General features: G+C 59.6%; 1 non-coding gene across 1 annotated transcript; it reads left to right on the top strand.

Moving 5' to 3' along the window:
- Positions 1–4,434: 4,434 nt before the first annotated feature.
- On the top strand, positions 4,435–14,136 carry LOC101748916. The gene is made up of 3 exons (XR_005843394.2): positions 4,435–4,490; positions 11,237–11,336; positions 14,065–14,136. It is a non-coding gene; the product is annotated as an extensin-like (transcript).
- The last annotated feature ends 3,152 nt before the right edge of the window (positions 14,137–17,288 follow it).

The raw sequence follows: 17,288 nt of genomic DNA, 5'->3' as shown, positions 1-17,288 counted from the left end.
CCCCCCCCCTCCTAAAGCCCCCATTGGGACCCCCCAATGTCCCCCCCCCAATGTCCCCCATTGGGACCCCCCCAATGTCGCCCCCCCCCCAAACCCCTCCAATGTCCCCCATTGGGACCCCCCAATGTCCCCCCCCCCCCCCCTAAAGCCCCCATTGGGACCCCCCAATGTCCCCCCCCCCCCAATATCCCCCATTGGGACCCCCCAATGCCCCCCCCCCTTCAAAGCCCCCCCAAAGCCCCCATTGGGACCCCAATGTCCCCCCCCCAATGTCCCCCATTGGGACCCCCCAATGCCCCCCCCCCCCCAGAGCCCCCCAATATCCCCCATTGGGACCCCCCAATGTCCCCCCCCCTTCAAAGCCCCCCCCAATGTCCCCCATTGGGACCCCCCAATGCCCCCCCCCCCTTCAAAGCCCCCCCAAAGCCCCCATTGGGACCCCAATGTCCCCCCCCCAATGTCCCCCATTGGGACCCCAATGTCCCCCCCCCCCAAAGCCCCCCAATGTATCCCCCCAATATCCCCCATTGGGACCCCCCAATGTCGCCCCCCCACCCCAAAGCCCCCATTGGGACCCCCAATGTCCCCCATTGGGACCCCCAATATCCCCCCCCCCCAATATCCCCCATTGGGACCCCCAATATCCCCCCCCAAACCCCCCCAATGTCCCCCATTGGGACCCCAATGTTCCCCCCCCCCCCCAAAGCCCCCCAATATCCCCCATTGGGACCCCCCAATGCCCCCCCCCCCTTCAAAGCCCCCCCAAAGCCCCCATTGGGACCCCCCAATGCCCCCCCCCCTTCAAAGCCCCCCCAAAGCCCCCATTGGGACCCCAATGTCCCCCCCCCCCCACCCCCCCAATACCCCATTGGGACCCCCCAATATCCCCCCCCCCCCCCCCCAATTCCTTCCCGTGTCCCCATTGGATGCTGAGCTGCTGTGGGGGAATAAAGGAGCGCTGCGTGCAGAGGGGGCGCTGCTTTTGGGGTCACTTTGGGGTCATTTGGGGTCACTTTGGGGTCACTTTGGGGTCATTGGGGTCATTGGAGACCTTGGGGACATTGGGGTCATTGAGATATGGGGGGACATTTGGGGTCATTGGGGACATTTGGGGTCATTGGGGGCACTTTGGGGTCATTGGGGACATTGGGGTCATTGGGAACATTGGGGACACTGAGATATGGGGGGACATTGGGGGACATTTGGGGTCATTGGGGTCATTTGGGGTCTTTGGGGTCATTGAGGTATGGGGACACATTGGGGGACATTTGGGGTCATTGGGGGCACTTTGGGGTCACATTGGGGGCACTTTGGGGGCACTTTGGGGTCATTGGGGTCACTTTGGGGTCATTGGGGACATTGGGGTCATTGGGAACATTGGGGACACTGAGATATGGGGGGACATTGGGGGACATTTGGGGTCATTGGGGACATTTGGGGTCATTGGGGGCACTTTGGGGGCACTTTGGGGTCATTGGGGACATTTGGGGTCTTTGGGGTCATTGAGGTATGGGGACACATTGGGGGACATTTGGGGTCATTGGGGTCACTTTGGGGGCACTTTGGGGTCATTGGGGACATTGGGGACATTGGGGACACTGAGATATGGGGGACATTGGGGGACATTTGGGGACATTGGGGTCATTGGGTCACTTTGGGGTCATTGGGGACATTTGGGGTCATTGGGGACACTGAGATATGGGAACACATTGAGGGACATTGGGGGACATTGGGGGTCATTGGGGGCACTTTGGGGTCACTTTGGGGGCACTTTGGGGTCACTTTGGGGTCATTGGGGTCAATGAGATAGGGGGACACATTGAGGCACATTGGGGACATTGGGGGTCATTGGGGGCACTTTGGGGTCACTTTGGGGGCACTTTGGGGTCATTGGGGTCATTGGGGACATTGCGGACCTTTGGGGTCATTGGGGACACTGAGATATGGGGGCACTTTGGGGTCGTTTGGGGTCACTTTGGGGTCATTGGGGACATTGGGGTCACTTTCGGGGCACTTTGGGGATATTGGGGGTCATTGGGGTCATTGGGAACACTTTGGGGTCACTTTGGGGTCACTTTGGGGGCACTTTGGGGTCACTTTGGGGTCATTGGGGACATCGGGGAACATTTGGGGTCATTGGGGACATTGCGGACCTTTGGGGTCATTGGGGACACTGAGATATGGGGGCACTTTGGGGTCGTTTGGGGTCACTTTGGGGTCATTGGGGACATTGGGGTCACATTGGGGACACTGAGATATGGGGACACATTGGGGGACATTTGGGGTCATTGGGGACATTTGGGGTCATTGGGGGCACTTTGGGGTCACTTTGGGGGCACTTTGGGGGCACTTTGGGGTCACATTGGCGTCATTGGGGTCATTGGGGACATATGGGGTCTTTGGGATCATTGGGTTCATTGAGATATGGGGACACATTGGGGGACATTGGGGACATTGGGGGTCATTGGGGGACACTTTGGGGTCACTTTGGGGTCATTGGGGGATATTTGGGGTCACTTTGGGGTCATTGGGGACATTGGGGACATTTGGGGTCATTGGGGACACTGAGATATGGGGACACATTGAGGGACATTGGGGGACATTGGGGGTCATTGGGGGCACTTTGGGGTCACTTTGGGGGCACTTTGGGGTCACTTTGGGGTCATTGGGGTCATTGGGGTCATTGGGGACACTGAGATATGGGGACACATTGGGGGACATTGGGGACATTTGGGGTCATTGGGGGCACTTTGGGGTCACTTTGGGGTCATTGGGGGCACTTTGGGGTTACTTTGGGGTCATTGGGGACATTGGGGACATTTGGGGTCATTGAGATATGGGGACACATTGGGAGACATTTGGGGTCATTGGGGACATTTGGGGTCATTGGGGGCACTTTGGGGTCACTTTGGGGTCACTTTGGGGTCACTTTGGGGGCACTTTGGGGTCATTGGGGGCACTTTGGGGGCACTTTGGGGTCATTGGGGACATTTGGGGTCTTTGGGGTCATTGAGGTATGGGGACACATTGGGGGACATTTGGGGTCACTTTGGGGTCACTTTGGGGTCATTGGGGGCACTTTGGGGTTACTTTGGGGTCATTGGGGACATTGGGAGTCATTGGGGACACTGAGATATGGGGGGACATTGGGGGACATTTGGGATCATTGGGGACATTTGGGGTCATTGAGATATGGGGACACATTGGGGGACATTTGGGGTCACTTTGGGGTCATTTGGGGTCACTTTGGGGGCACTTTGGGGTCATTTTGGGGGCACTTTGGGGTCATTGGGGTCATTGAGATATGGGGGGACATTTGGGGTCATTGAGATATGGGGGGACATTTGGGGTCATTGGGGACATTTGGGGTCATTGGGGGCACTTTGGGGTCACATTGGGGGCACTTTGGGGGCACTTTGGGGTCTCTTTAGGGTCACATTGGGGGCACTTTGGGGTCACTTTGGGGTCATTGGGGACATTGGGGACATTTGGGGTCATTGGGGGCACTTTGGGGTCACATTGGGGTCACTTTGGGGTCATTGGGGTCATTGGGGTCATTGGGGACATTGCGGACCTTTGGGGTCATTGGGGACACTGAGATATGGGGGCACTTTGGGGTCGTTTGGGGTCACTTTGGGGTCACATTGGGGTCACATTGAGGTCGTTTGGGGTCATGGGGGACATTTGGGGTCATTGAGATATGGGGGGACATTGGGGGACATTTGGGGTCACTTTGGGGGCACTTTGGGGTCATTTGGGGCCATTGGAGGACATTTGGGGTCATTGGGGACATTGGGGTCATTGGGGGCACTTTGGGGTCACATTGGGGTCACTTTGGGGGCACTTTGGGGTTACTTTGGGGTCATTGGGGACATTTGGGGTCATTGGGGACACTGAGATATGGGGACACATTGGGGGACATTTGGGGTCATTGGGATATGGGGACACATTGGGGGACATTGGGGTCACTTTGGGGTCGTTTGGGATCATTTGGGGACATTGGGGGACATTTGGGGTCGTTGGGATATGGGGACACATTGAGGACACATTGGGGACATTGGGGGCCATTGAGATATGGGGACACATTGGGGGACATTTGGGGGCATTGGGGAACATTTTGGGGCCATTTGGGGACATTTTGGGGCCATTTGGGGCCATTTGGGGGACACTGTGACTCATTGGGGCCATTTGGGGACCGGAACCGGAAGTGCGCGGACCCCTTCCCCGCCCTCTCAGTTTCCACCCGGACTCGGAGCGGTGACGCCGCTCTCGGAGAGCAACACTTCCGGTCTTCGCCCCGCCCACTTCCGGCGGGACTGAGGAGATCGGGCCGGGAAAGGCGGGACTATACCGGAAGTGGAGGGGCTGAGCCGGAAATGCGGCTCGGAGCGGAAGTGGTGGGGCCGGGCCGGAAATGGGGCACGGAGCGGAAGTGGTGGGGCCGGGCCGGAAGTGAGGCGCAGCGGAGTGGACGGCGGCGCCGGCGCCGGGTGCGGAGCGCTGTGGGGCGGCCGTGGGGCGCGGGTGGAGTGGGGGAACGCTATGGGGCGGCTGTGGGGCGTTGGGGGGCGGTTGTGGGGCGGGTATGGGGCGCCTGTGGGGGTTCGGGGGGGGTTATGGGGCTTAAAGAGGGGCTACGGGGGGGCTGTGGGGCGCGGGGGGGGTTATGGGGCCTCAGTGGGGCGGAGGGGGGGCTATGGGGTGGTTATGGGGCTTCAGTGGGGCACAGGGGGGGCTATGGGGTGGTTATGGGGCGGCTGTGGGGTAGAGGGGGGGCTATGGGGTGGCTATGGGGCAGAGGGGTGGTTATGGTGTGGTTATGGGGCACGGGGGGAGCTATGGGGTGGTTATGGGGCAGCCATGAAGCAGAGGGGAGGCTATGGGGCTTCAGTGGGGCACAGGGGGGGCTATGAGGTGGTTATGGGGTGGCTATGGGGCAGAGGGGGGCTATGGGGTGGTTATGGGGTGACTGTGGGGCAGAGGGGGGGCTATGGGGTTGTTATGGGGCAGAGGGGTGGTTATGGGGCACAGGGGTGGCTATGGGGTGGTTATGGGGTCTCAGTGGGGCAGAGGGGGGGCTATGGGGCACAGGGGTGGTTATGGGGTGGCTGTGGGGCAGCTATGGGGCTGAGGGGGGGCTATGGGGTGGTTATGGGGTGACTGTGGGGTAGAGGGGGGGCTATGGGGTTGTTATGGGGCAGAGGGGGGGCTATGGGGCACAGGGGGGGTTATGGGGTGGCTGTGGGGCAGCTATGGGGCTGAGGGGGGGCTATGGGGTGGTTGTGGGGCAGAGGGGTGGTTATGGGGTGGCTATGGGGCAGAGGGGGGGCTATGGGGTGGTTATGGGGCAGCTATGGGGCACAGGGGAGGCTATGGGGCAGAGGGGGGGCTATGGGGTGGTTATGGGGTGGTTATGGGGTGGTTGTGGGGCACAGGGGGAGCTATGGGGTGATTATGGGGTGGCTATGGGGCAGAGGGGGGGCTATGGGGTGGTTATGGGGCCTCAGTGGGGCAGAGAGGGGCCTATGGGGCAGTTATGGGGCTATGGGGTGGTTATGGGGTGGCTGCGGGGCAGTTATGGGGCACAGGGGCAGTTATGGGGCAACTATGGGGCACAGGGGGGGCTGTGGGGTGGTTATGGGGCCTCTCTGGCAGTTATGGGGCGGTTACGGGGTGGCTGTGGGGCACAGAGCGGGTTATGGGGTGGTTTTCGGGCGGCTATGGGGCAGAGGGGGGGCTATGGGGTGGTTATGGGGTGGCTGTGGGGCACAGGGTGGGCTATGGGGTGGTTATGGGGCCTTAGTGGGGCAGTTATGGGGCTATGGGGTGGTTATGGGGGGGCCATGGGGTAAAGGGGGGGCTATGGGGTGGTTATGGGGCAGCTATGGGGCACAGGGGGGGCTATGGGATGGTTATGGGGCGGCTGTGGGGTGGTTATGGGGCAGAGGGGGGCTATGGGGTGGTTATGGGGCAGAGGAGTGGTTATGGGGTGGTTATGGGCCACAGGGAGGGCTGTGGGGTGGTTATGGGGTCTCAGTGGGGCATAGGGGGTGCTATGGGGTGGTTATGGGGTGGCTGTGGGGCACAGGGGGGGCTATGGGGTGGTTATGGGGCGTCTGTGGGGCAGGGGGGGGGCTATGGGGTGGTTATGGGGGGGCATGGGGTAAAGGGGGGGCTATGGGGCGGCTATGGGGCACAGGGGGGGGCTATGGGGTGGTTATGGGGTGGCTGTGGGGCACAAGAATGGTAATGGGGTGGTTATGGGGTCGCTATGGGGTCACTATAGGGCCCTGATGTGCCCCACAGCCACGGGGGAGCCTTATGGGTCCCTATGGGTCCCTATGTGTCCCTATGAGTCCCTATGGGGTCCCTATGGGGTCTCTATGGGTCTGTGGCTCTCTATGGGGTCTCTATGGGTCTCTATGGGTCCGTGGCTCCTTATGGGTTCTCTATGTGTCTCTATGGGGTCGCTATGGGGTCTCTATAGGGCCCTGTTGTGCCCCACAGCCATGGGGGAGCCTTATGGGTCTCTGGGTCTCTCTGTGTCTCTATGGGTCCCTATGGGGTCTCTATGGGTCTCTATGCGTCCCTATGGGTCCCTATGGGGTCGCTATGGGGTCGCTATAGGGCCCTGTTGTGCCCCACAGCCATGGGGGAGCCTTGTGGGTCCCTATGGGTTCTCTATGGGGTCCCTATGGGGTCCCTATGGGGTCCCTGTGGGGTCCCTATGTGTCTCTATGGGGTCTCTATGGGTCTCTATGGGTCCCTATGGGGTCTCTATGGGTCCCTATGGGGTCGCTATGGGGTCTCTATGTCTCCCTATGGGGTCGCTATGGGATCTCTATGGGTCTCTATGAGTCCCTGGCTCCCTATGTGTCCCTATGGGGTTGCTATGGGGTCGCTATAGGGACGCTGTGTGCCCCACAGCCATGGGGGAGCCTTATGTGTCCCTATGGGGTCTCTATGTGTCGCTATGGGGTCGCTATGGGGTCTCTATGGGTCTCTATGGGTCCCTATGGGTCCCTATGGGGTCTCTATGTGTCCCTATGGGGTCGCTATGGGGTCGCTATAGCGTCGCTGTGTGCCCCACAGCCATGGGGGAGCCTTATGAGTCCCTATGGGGTCTCTATGGCTCCCTATGGGGTCTTTATGGGTCTCTGTGTCCCTATGGGGTCCCTATGGGGTCTCTGTGTGTCCCTATGGGGTCGCTATGTGTCCCTATGGGGTCCCTGTGGGGTCGCTATGGGTCTCTATGGGTCCATGGCTCCCTATGGGGTCTCTATGTGTCCCTATGGGGTCTCTATGGGTCTCTGTGTGTCTCTATGTTTCTCTATGGGTCTCTATGTGTCCCTATGGGGTCGCTATGGGGTCGCTATGGGGCCGATGTGTGCCCCACAGCCATGGGGGAGCCTTATGGGTCCCTATGGGGTCTCTATGGCTCCCTATGGGGTCTCTATGGGTCTCTGTCTCCCTATGGGGTCGCTATGTGTCCCTATGGGGTCCCTGTGGGGTCGCTATGGGTCTCTATGGGTCCATGGCTCCCTATGGGGTCTCTATGTCTCCCTATGGGGTCTCTATGGGGTCTCTATGGGTCCCTATGGGTCTCTGTCTCCCTATGGGGTCTCTATGTGTCTCTATGTGTCCCTATGGGGTCGCTATAGGGCTGTGCTGTGCCCCACAGCTATGGGGGAGCCTTATGGGTCCCTATGGGGTCCCTATGGGGTCTCTATGGGTCTCTATGGGTCTCTATGTGTCCCTATGGGGTCGCTATGGGGTCTCTATGGGTCCCTATGTGTCCCTATGGGTCGCTATGGGGTCGCTATAGGGCCGTGCTGTGCCCCACAGCCATGGGGGAGCCTTATGGTTCCCTATGGGTGTCTGTCTCCCTATGTGTCCCTATGGGGTCTCTATGGGTGTCTATGGGTGTCTATGGGTCTCTGTCTCCCTATGGGGTCCCTATGTGTCCCTATGGGGTCTCTATGTGTCTCTATGGGGTCTCTATGGGTCCCTATTTGTCTCTATGTGTCTCTATGTGTCCCTATGTGTCCCTATGGGGTCTCTATGTGTCTCTATGTGTCCCTATGGGGTCCCTATGGGTCCCTATGGGGTCGCTATGGGGTCTCTATGGGTCTCTATGTGTCTCTATGTGTCCCTATGGGGTCGCTATGGGTCGCTATAGGGCCGTGCTGTGCCCCACAGCCATGGGGGAGCCTTATGGGTCCCTATGGGGTCTCTATGGGTCTCTGTCTCCCTATGGGGTTCCTATGGGGTCTCTATGGGTGTCTATGGGTGTCTATGGGTCTCTGTCTCCCTATGGGGTCCCTATGTGTCTCTGTGGGGTCTCTATGGGTCCCTATTTGTCTCTCTGTGTCTCTATGTGTCCCTATGCGTCCCTATGGGGTCTCTATGTGTCTCTATGTGTCCCTATGGGGTCCCTATGGGGTCTCTATGTGTCTCTATGTGTCCCTATGTGTCCCTATGGGGTCTCTATGGGTCCCTATGTGTCCCTATGTGTCCCTATGGGGTCGCTATGGGTCGCTATAGGGCCGTGCTGTGCCCCACAGCCATGGGGGAGCCTTATGGGTCCCTATGGGGTCTCTATGTGTCCCTATGGGGTCCCTATGGGTCTCTGTCTCCCTATGGGGTCTCTATGTGTCCCTATGGGTCCCTATGGGGTCGCTATGGCTCCCTATGTGTCCCTATGTGTCCCTATGGGGTCGCTATGGGGTCGGTATAGGGCCGTGCTGTGCCCCACAGCCATGGGGGAGCCTTATGGGTCCCTATGTGTCCCTATGGGGTCTCTATGGGTCTCTGTCTCCCTATGGGGTCCCTATGTGTCCCTATGGGGTCTCTATGGGTCTGTGGCTCCCTATGGGGTCGCTATGGGGTCGCTATAGGGCCGTGCTGTGCCCCACAGCCATGGGGGAGCCTTATGGGTCCCTATGTGTCCCTATGGGGTCTCTATGGGTCTCTGTCTCCCTATGGGGTCCCTATGTGTCCCTATGGGGTCGCTATAGGGCCGTGCTGTGCCCCACAGCCATGGGGTCGCTATGGGTCCCTATGGGGTCTCTATGGGTCCCTATGGGGTCTCTATGTGTCCCTATGGGGTCGCTATGGGGTCTCTATGGGTCTCTATGGGTCCCTATGGGTCTCTGTCTCCCTATGGGGTCCCTATGTGTCCCTATGTGTCCCTATGGGGTCTCTATGGGTCTCTATGGGTCTGTAGATCCCTATGGGGTCGCTATAGGGCCGTGCTGTGCCCCACAGCCATGGGGGAGCCTTATGGGTCCCTATGGGTCCCTATGGGGTCGCTATGGGGTCTCTATGTGTCCCTATGTGTCCCTATGTGTCCCTATGTGTCCCTATGGGGTCCCTATGGGGTCTCTATGTGTCTCTATGTGTCCCTATGTGTCCCTATGGGGTCTCTATGGGTCTCAATGGGTCTGTAGATCCCTATGGGGTCTCTATGTGTCCCTATGGGGTCGCTATAGGGCCGTGCTGTGCCCCACAGCCATGGGGGAGCCTCATGGGTCCCTATGTGTCCCTATGGGGTCGCTATGGGGTCTCTATGTGTCTCTATGGGGTCTCTATGTGTCCCTATGGGGTCGCTATGGGGTGTCTATGGGTCTCTATGGGTCCCTATGGGTCTCTGTCTCCCTATGGGGTCTCTATGTGTCCCTATGTGTCCCTATGGGGTCTCTATGGGTCCCTATGTGTCCCTATGGGTCGCTATGGGGTCGCTATAGGGCCGTGCTGTGCCCCACAGCCATGGGGGAGCCTCATGGGTCCCTATGTGTCCCTATGGGGTCGCTATGGGGTCTCTATGTGTCTCTATGGGGTCTCTACGTGTCCCTATGGGGTCGCTATGGGGTCTCTATGGGTCTCTATGGGTCCCTATGGGTCTCTGTCTCCCTATGGGGTCTCTATGTGTCCCTATGGGTCCCTATGGGGTCGCTATGGGTCCCTATGTGTCCCTGTGTGTCCCTATGGGGTCCGTATGTGTCCCTATGGGGTCGCTATGGGTCGCTATAGGGCCGTGCTGTGCCCCACAGCCATGGGGGAGCCTTATGGGTCCCTATGGGGTCCCTATGGGGTCTCTCTGGGTCCCTATGTGTCTCTATGGGTCTCTATGTGTCTCTATGTGTCCCTATGGGGTCTCTATGGGTCCCTATTTGGCTCTATGTGTCCCTATGGGATCCCTATGGGGTCTCTATGTGTCCCTATGGGGTCTCTATGGGTCTCTATGGGTCTCTGTCTCCCTATGGGGTCTCTGTCTCCCTATGGGGTCCCTATGGGGTCCGTATGTGTCCCTATGGGGTTGCTATGGGTCGCTATAGGGCCGCTGTGTGCCCCACAGCCATGGGGGAGCCTTATGGGTCCCTATGGGGTCTCTATGGGTCTGTGGCTCCCTATGGGGTCGCTATGGGGTCGCTATAGGGCCGTGCTGTGCCCCACAGCCATGGGGGAGCCTTATGGGTCCCTATGGGGTCTCTATGTGTCCCTATGGGGTCCCTATGTGTCCCTATGTGTCCCTATGTGTCCCTATGTGTCCCTGTGGGGTCTCTATGGGTGTCTATGGGTCTCTGTCTCCCTATGGGGTCCCTATGGGGTCTCTATGTGTCCCTATGTGTCCCTATGGGGTCGCTATGGGGTCTCTGTCTCCCTATGTGTCTCTATGTGTCCCTATGGGGTCCCTATGTGTCCCTATGGGGTCCCTATGGGTCTCTGTCTCCCTATGGGGTCTCTATGTGTCCCTATGTGTCCCTATGGGGTCGCTATGGGTCGCTATAGGGCCGTGCTGTGCCCCACAGCCATGGGGGAGCCTTATGGGTCCCTATGGGGTCTCTATGTGTCCCTATGGGGTCCCTATGTGTCCCTATGTGTCCCTATGGGGTCTCTATGGGTGTCTATGGGTCTCTGTCTCCCTATGGGGTCCCTATGGGGTCCCTATGTGTCCCTATGGGGTCGCTATGGGTCGCTATAGGGCCGTGCTGTGCCCCACAGCCATGGGGGAGCCTTATGGGTCCCTATGGGGTCTCTATGGGTCTCTATGGGGTCCCTATGGGTCTCTGTCTCCCTATGGGGTCTCTATGTGTCCCTATGGATCCCTATGGGGTCTCTATGTGTCCCTATGGGGTCTCTATGGGTGTCTATGGGTCTCTGTCTCCCTATGGGGTCTCTATGTGTCCCTATGGGGTCGCTATGGGTCGCTATAGGGCCGCTGTGTGCCCCACAGCCATGGGGGAGCCGAGCGACCTGGACCGGCAGATCGAGCAGCTGCGGCGCTGTGAGCTCATCCGGGAGAGCGAAGTGAAGGCGCTGTGTGCCAAGGCCAGGTCTGTCATTAACACACGTTAATTAACCCTCCTTAATTAATTAACCCTTATTAAGTAGGGGGGTGGTATTAATGGGGGGGGGTTAATGAGGGGGGGCTGTGGAGCTGTGAGCTCATCCGGGAGAGCGAAGTGAAGGCGCTGTGTGCCAAGGCCAGGTCTGTCATTAACACACGTTAATTAACCCTCCTTAATTAATTAGGCCTCATTAGTTAACCCTCGTTAATCAAGGGGGGGTGTTATTAATGGGGGGGGTAATTAATGGGGGGGGGCTGCAGAGCTGTGAGCTGATATGGGGGGTGAAGTGAAGGCGCTGTGTGCCGAGGCCAGGTCTGTCATTAACACACGTTAATTAACCCTCCTTAATTAATTAAGCCTCATTAGTTAACCCTCGTTAATCAAAGGGGGGTGTTATTAATGGGGGGGGGGGTTAATGAGGGGGGCTGCAGAGCTGTGAGCTGATATGGGGGGGGGGTGAAGGCGCTGTGTGCCGAGGCCAGGTCTGTCATTAACTGCCCTTAATTAACCCTCCTTAATTAATTAGGCCTCGTTCATTAAGCCTTGTTAATCAGGGGGGGTGTTATTAATGGGGGGGGGGTTAATGAGGGGAGGCTGCAGAGCTGTGAGCTGATATGGGGGGAGAAGTGAAGGCGCTGTGTGCCAAGGCCAGGTCTGTCATTAACACACGTTAATTAACCCTCCTTAATTAATTAAGCCTCATTCACTAAGCCTCCTTAAGGATGGGGGGGTAATTAATGGGGTGGAGGGGTAATGAGGGGGGCTGATCTGATGGGGTGAAGTGAAGGCGCTGTGTGCCGAGGCCAGGTCTGTCATTAACACACGTTAATTAACCCTCCTTAATTAATTAAGCCTTATTAAGTAGGGGGGTGGTATTAATGGGGGGGGGGGTAATTAATGGGGGGAGGGGTAATGAGGGGGGCTGATCTGATGGGGTGAAGTGAAGGCGCTGTGTGCCAAGGCCAGGTCTGTCATTAACTGCCCTTAATTAACCCTCCTTAATTAATTAGGCCTCGTTCATTAAGCCTTGTTAATCAGGAGGGGTGTTATTAATGGGGGGGGGGGGGTAATTAATGGGGGGAGGGGTAATGAGGGGGGCTGATCTGATGGGGTGAAGTGAAGGCGCTGTGTGCCAAGGCCAGGTCTGTCATTAACAACCATTAATTAACCCTCCTTAATTAATTAAGCCTCATTAAGTAGGGGGGTGGTATTAATGGGGGGGGGGGTTAATGAGGGGAGGCTGCAGAGCTGTGAGCTGATTGGGGGGCGAAGTGAAGGCTCTGTGTGCCAAGGCCAGGTCTGTCATTAACACACGTTAATTAACCCTCCTTAATTAATTAACCCTCGTTCATTAAGCCTTGTTAATCAGGGGGGGTGTTATTAATGGGGGGGGGGGGTAATTAATGGGGGGTGGGGTAATGAGGGGGGCTGATCTGATGGGGTGAAGTGAAGGCGCTGTGTGCCGAGGCCTGGTCTGTCATTAACTGCCCTTAATTAACCCTCCTTAATTAATTAAGCCTCATTAAGTAGGGGGGTGGTATTAATGGGGGGGGGGGTTAATGAGGGGAGGCTGCAGAGCTGTGAGCTGATTGGGGGGTGAAGTGAAGGCTCTGTGTGCCAAGGCCAGGTCTGTCATTAACACACGTTAATTAACCCTCCTTAATTAATTAACCCTCGTTCATTAAGCCTTGTTAATCAGGGGGGGTGTTATTAATGGGGGGGAGGGGTAATGAGGGGGGCTGATCTGATGGGGTGAAGACGCTGTGTGCCAAGGCCAGGTCTGTCATTAACACACGTTAATTAACCCTCCTTAATTAATTAACCCTTATTAAGTAGGGGGGTGGTATTAATGGGGGGGGGGTAATTAATGGGGGGAGGGGTAATGAGGGGGGCTGATCTGATGGGGTGAAGTGAAGGCGCTGTGTGCCGAGGCCAGGTCTGTCATTAACTGCCCTTAATTAACGCTCCTTAATTAATTAACCCACCTTAATGATGGGGGTGTTATTAATGGGGGGGGGGGGGTAATTAATATGGGGGTGTTAATGAGGGGGGCTGCAGCGCTGTGAGCTGATATGGGGGGGGGTGAAGTGAAGCCAGGTCTGTCATTAACGCACATTAATTAACCCTCATTAATTACCCCTCATTAATCAGGGGGGTGTTATTAATTGGGGGGGGTAATTAATGGGGGGGTAATTAATGAGGGGGGCTGCAGAGCTGTGAGCTGATTGGGGGGGGTGAAGTGAAGCCAGGTCTGTCATTAACACACATTAATTAACCCTCATTAATTAACCCTCATTAATCAGGGGGGTGTTATTAATTGGGGGGGAGGTTATTAATTGGGGGGGGGTAATTAATGGGGGGGTAATTAATGAGGGGGGGCTGCAGCGCTGTGAGCTGATATGGGGGGGGGGTTGAAGTGAAGGCATTGTGTGCCAAAGCCACAACCTTCATTAACAGCCCTTAATTAAGCCTCCTTAATTAATCCTCATTAACCAGGTGTTATTAATGGGGGGGGGGGGGGGTAATTAATAAGGGGGGGCTGCAGCTGATTTGGGGGGGGGGGGGGGGCGAAGTGAAGGGGCTGTGTGCGCCTTCATTAACCCTCATTCATTAACCCTCATTCATTAACCTTTATTAAGCAGGGGGTGTTATTAATGGGGGGGGGGGGGGTAATTAATGAGGGGGTGTTAATGAGGGGGGGTTATGATTGCAGGGAGATCCTGGTGGAGGAGAGCAACGTGCAGAGGGTCGACTCGCCGGTCACGGTGGGGGGGGAATCTATGGGGCTGGGGGGGGACTTATGGGGCTGGGGGGGATCTATGGGGCTGGGGGGGAATCTATGGGGCTGGGGGGGTCTATGGGGCTGGGGGACTTATGGGGCTGGGGGGGATCTGTGGGGCTGGGGGGACTTATGGGGTGGGGGTATGGGGGGGAGATGTGGGGCTGGGGGGGGGATCTATGGGGCTGGGGGGGAATCTATGGGGCTGGGGGACTTATGGGGCTGGGGGGGATCTGTGGGGCTGGGGGGATCTGTGGGGCTGGGGGGACTTATGGGGCTGGGGGAGACTTATGGGGCTGGGGGGATCTGTGGGACTGGGGGGGGAGTTATGGGGCTGGAGGGGGTCTATGGGGTAGGGGTATGGGGGGGACTTATGGGGCTGGGGGGGTCTATGGGGTGGGGGGACTTATGGGGCTGGGGGGGATCTGTGGGGCTGGGGGGGAATCTATGGGGCTGGGGGGGTCTATGGGGCTGGGGGACTTATGGGGCTGGGGGGGATCTATGGGTCTGGGGGGATCTGTGGGGCTGGGGGGGATCTGTGGGGCTGGGGGGACTTATGGGGTTGGGGGGGATCTATGGGGCTGGGGGGGATCTGTGGGGCTGGGGGGACTTATGGGGTGGGGGTATGGGGGGGAGATGTGGGGCTGGGGGGGGAATCTATGGGGCTGGGGGGGATCTGTGGGGCTGGGGGGCTCTATGGGGCTGGGGGGATCTGTGGGGCTGGGGGGGATCTATGGGGCTGAGGGGGGTCTATGGGGCTGGGGGGGATCTATGGGGTGGGGGGACTTATGGGGCTGGGGGGGTCTATGGGGCTGGGGGGAATTATGGGGCTGGGGGGGACTTATGGGGCTGGAGGGGGTCTATGGGGTAGGGGTATGGGGGGGACTTATGGGGCTGGGGGGACTTATGGGGCTGGGGGGGTCTATGGGGTGGGGGGACTTATGAGGCTGGGGGGGATCTATGGGGCTGGGGGGACTTATGGGGCTGGGGGGGATCTATGGGGCTGAGGGGGGTCTATGGGGCTGGGGGGGACTTATGGGGCTGGGGGGGATCTATGGGGTGGGGGGACTTATGGGGCTGGGGGGGATCTGTGGGGCTGGGGGGACTTATGGGGCTGGGGGGGATCTGTGGGGCTGGGGGGACTTATGGGGCTGGGGGGACTTATGGGGCTGGGGGGGACTTATGGGGCTGGGGGGGATCTATGGGGTGGGGGGACTTATGGGGCTGGGGGGGATCTGTGGGGCTGGGGGGGAATCTATGGGGCTGGGGGGGGTCTATGGGGCTGGGGGACTTATGGGGCTGGGGGGGGTCTATGGGGCTGGGGGGGGTCTATGGGGCTGGGGGGACTTATGGGGCTGGGGGGGATCTGTGGGGCTGTGGGGACTTATAGAGTGGGGGTATGGGGGGGAGCTGTGGGGCTGGGGGGGGGACTTATGGGGCTGGGGGGGACTTATGGGGCTGGGGGGGATCTGTGGGGCTGGGGGGACTTATGGGGTGGGGGTATGGGGGGGAGATGTGGGGCTGGGGGGGGAATCTATGGGGCTGGGGGGGATCTGTGGGGCTGGGGGGCTCTATGGGGCTGGGGGGATCTGTGGGGCTGGGGGGGATCTGTGGGGCTGGGGGGATCTGTGGGGCTGGGGGGGGAGTTATGGGGCTGGAGGGGGTCTATGGGGTAGGGGTATGGGGGGGACTTATGGGGCTGGGGGACTTATGGGGCTGGGGGGGATCTGTGGGGCTGGGGGGTTGACTTGTGGGGCTGGAGGAGGTCTATGGGGTGGGGGTATGGGGGGGACTTATGGGGCTGGGGGGAATCTATGGGGCTGGGGGGGATCTGTGGGGCTGGGGGGACTTATGGGGTTGGGGGGGATCTATGGGGCTGGGGGGGATCTGTGGGGCTGGGGGGACTTATGGGGTGGGGGTATGGGGGGGAGATGTGGGGCTGGGGGGGGAATCTATGGGGCTGGGGGGGATCTGTGGGGCTGGGGGGCTCTATGGGGCTGGGGGGATCTGTGGGGCTGGGGGGGATCTATGGGGCTGGGGGGACTTGTGGGGTAGGGGTATGGGGGGGAGATGTGGGGCTGGGGGGGGATCTATGGGGCTGGGGGGACTTATGGGGCTGGGGGGACTTATGGGGCTGGGGGGGATCTGTGGGGCTGGGGGGACTTATGGGGTGGGGGTATGGGGGGGAGATATGGGGCTGGGGGGGGGACTTATGGGGCTGGGGGGGATCTGTGGGGCTGGGGGGACTTATGGGGTGGGGGTATGGGGGGGAGATGTGGGGCTGGGGGGGGAATCTATGGATCTGGGGGGGATCTATGGGGCTGGGGGGTGGGACTTATCAGGCTGGGGCGGATCTGTGGGGCTGGGGGGGGGACTTGTGGGGCTGGAGGGGGTCTATGGGGTGGGGGTAGGGGGGGACTTATGGGGCTGGGGGGGAATCTATGTGGCTGGGGGGGACTTAAGGGGCTGGGGGGGATCTGTGGGGCTGGGGGGACTTATGGGGCTGGGGGGGAATCTATGGGGCTGGGGGGGACTTATGGGGCTGGGGGGGATCTGTGGGGCTGGGGGGACTTATGGGGTGGGGGTATGGGGGGGAGCTGTGGGGCTGGGGGGACTTATGGGGCTGGGGCGGATCTGTGGGGCTGGGGGGGATCTATGGGGCTGGGGGGGTCTATGGGGCTGGGGGGACTTATGGGGCTGGGGGGGATCTGTGGGGCTGGGGGGGGACTTGTGGGGCTGGAGGGGGTCTATGGGGTGGGGGGACTTATGGGGCTGGGGGGGACTTATGGGGCTGGGGGGAATCTGTGGGGCTGGGGGGAATATATGGGGCTGGGGGGCTCTATGGGGCTGGGGGGACTTATGGGGCTGGGGGGATCTGTGGGGTGGGGGGGGCTATGGGGCTGGGGGGACTCATGGGGCTGGGGGGGAATCTATGGGGCTGGGGGGTGGGACTTATGGGGCTGGGGCGGATCTGTGGGGCTGGGGGGGAACCTATGGGGCTGGGGGGGGAATCTATGGGGCTGGGGGGGATCTGTGGGGCTGGGGGGGACTTATGGGGCTGGGGGGGATCTGTGGGGCTGGGGGGGAATCTATGGGGCTGGGGGGGTCTATGGGGCTGGGGGACTTATGGGGCTGGGGGGGATCTATGGGGCTGGGGG

This window comes from Gallus gallus (assembly GCF_016699485.2).
Source record: "Gallus gallus isolate bGalGal1 chromosome 36 unlocalized genomic scaffold, bGalGal1.mat.broiler.GRCg7b 36_unloc3, whole genome shotgun sequence".
Lineage (NCBI taxonomy): Eukaryota > Metazoa > Chordata > Aves > Galliformes > Phasianidae > Gallus > Gallus gallus.
Note: the sequence above shows the minus strand (reverse complement) of the source record. Positions and strands in the feature narration are given on the sequence as shown.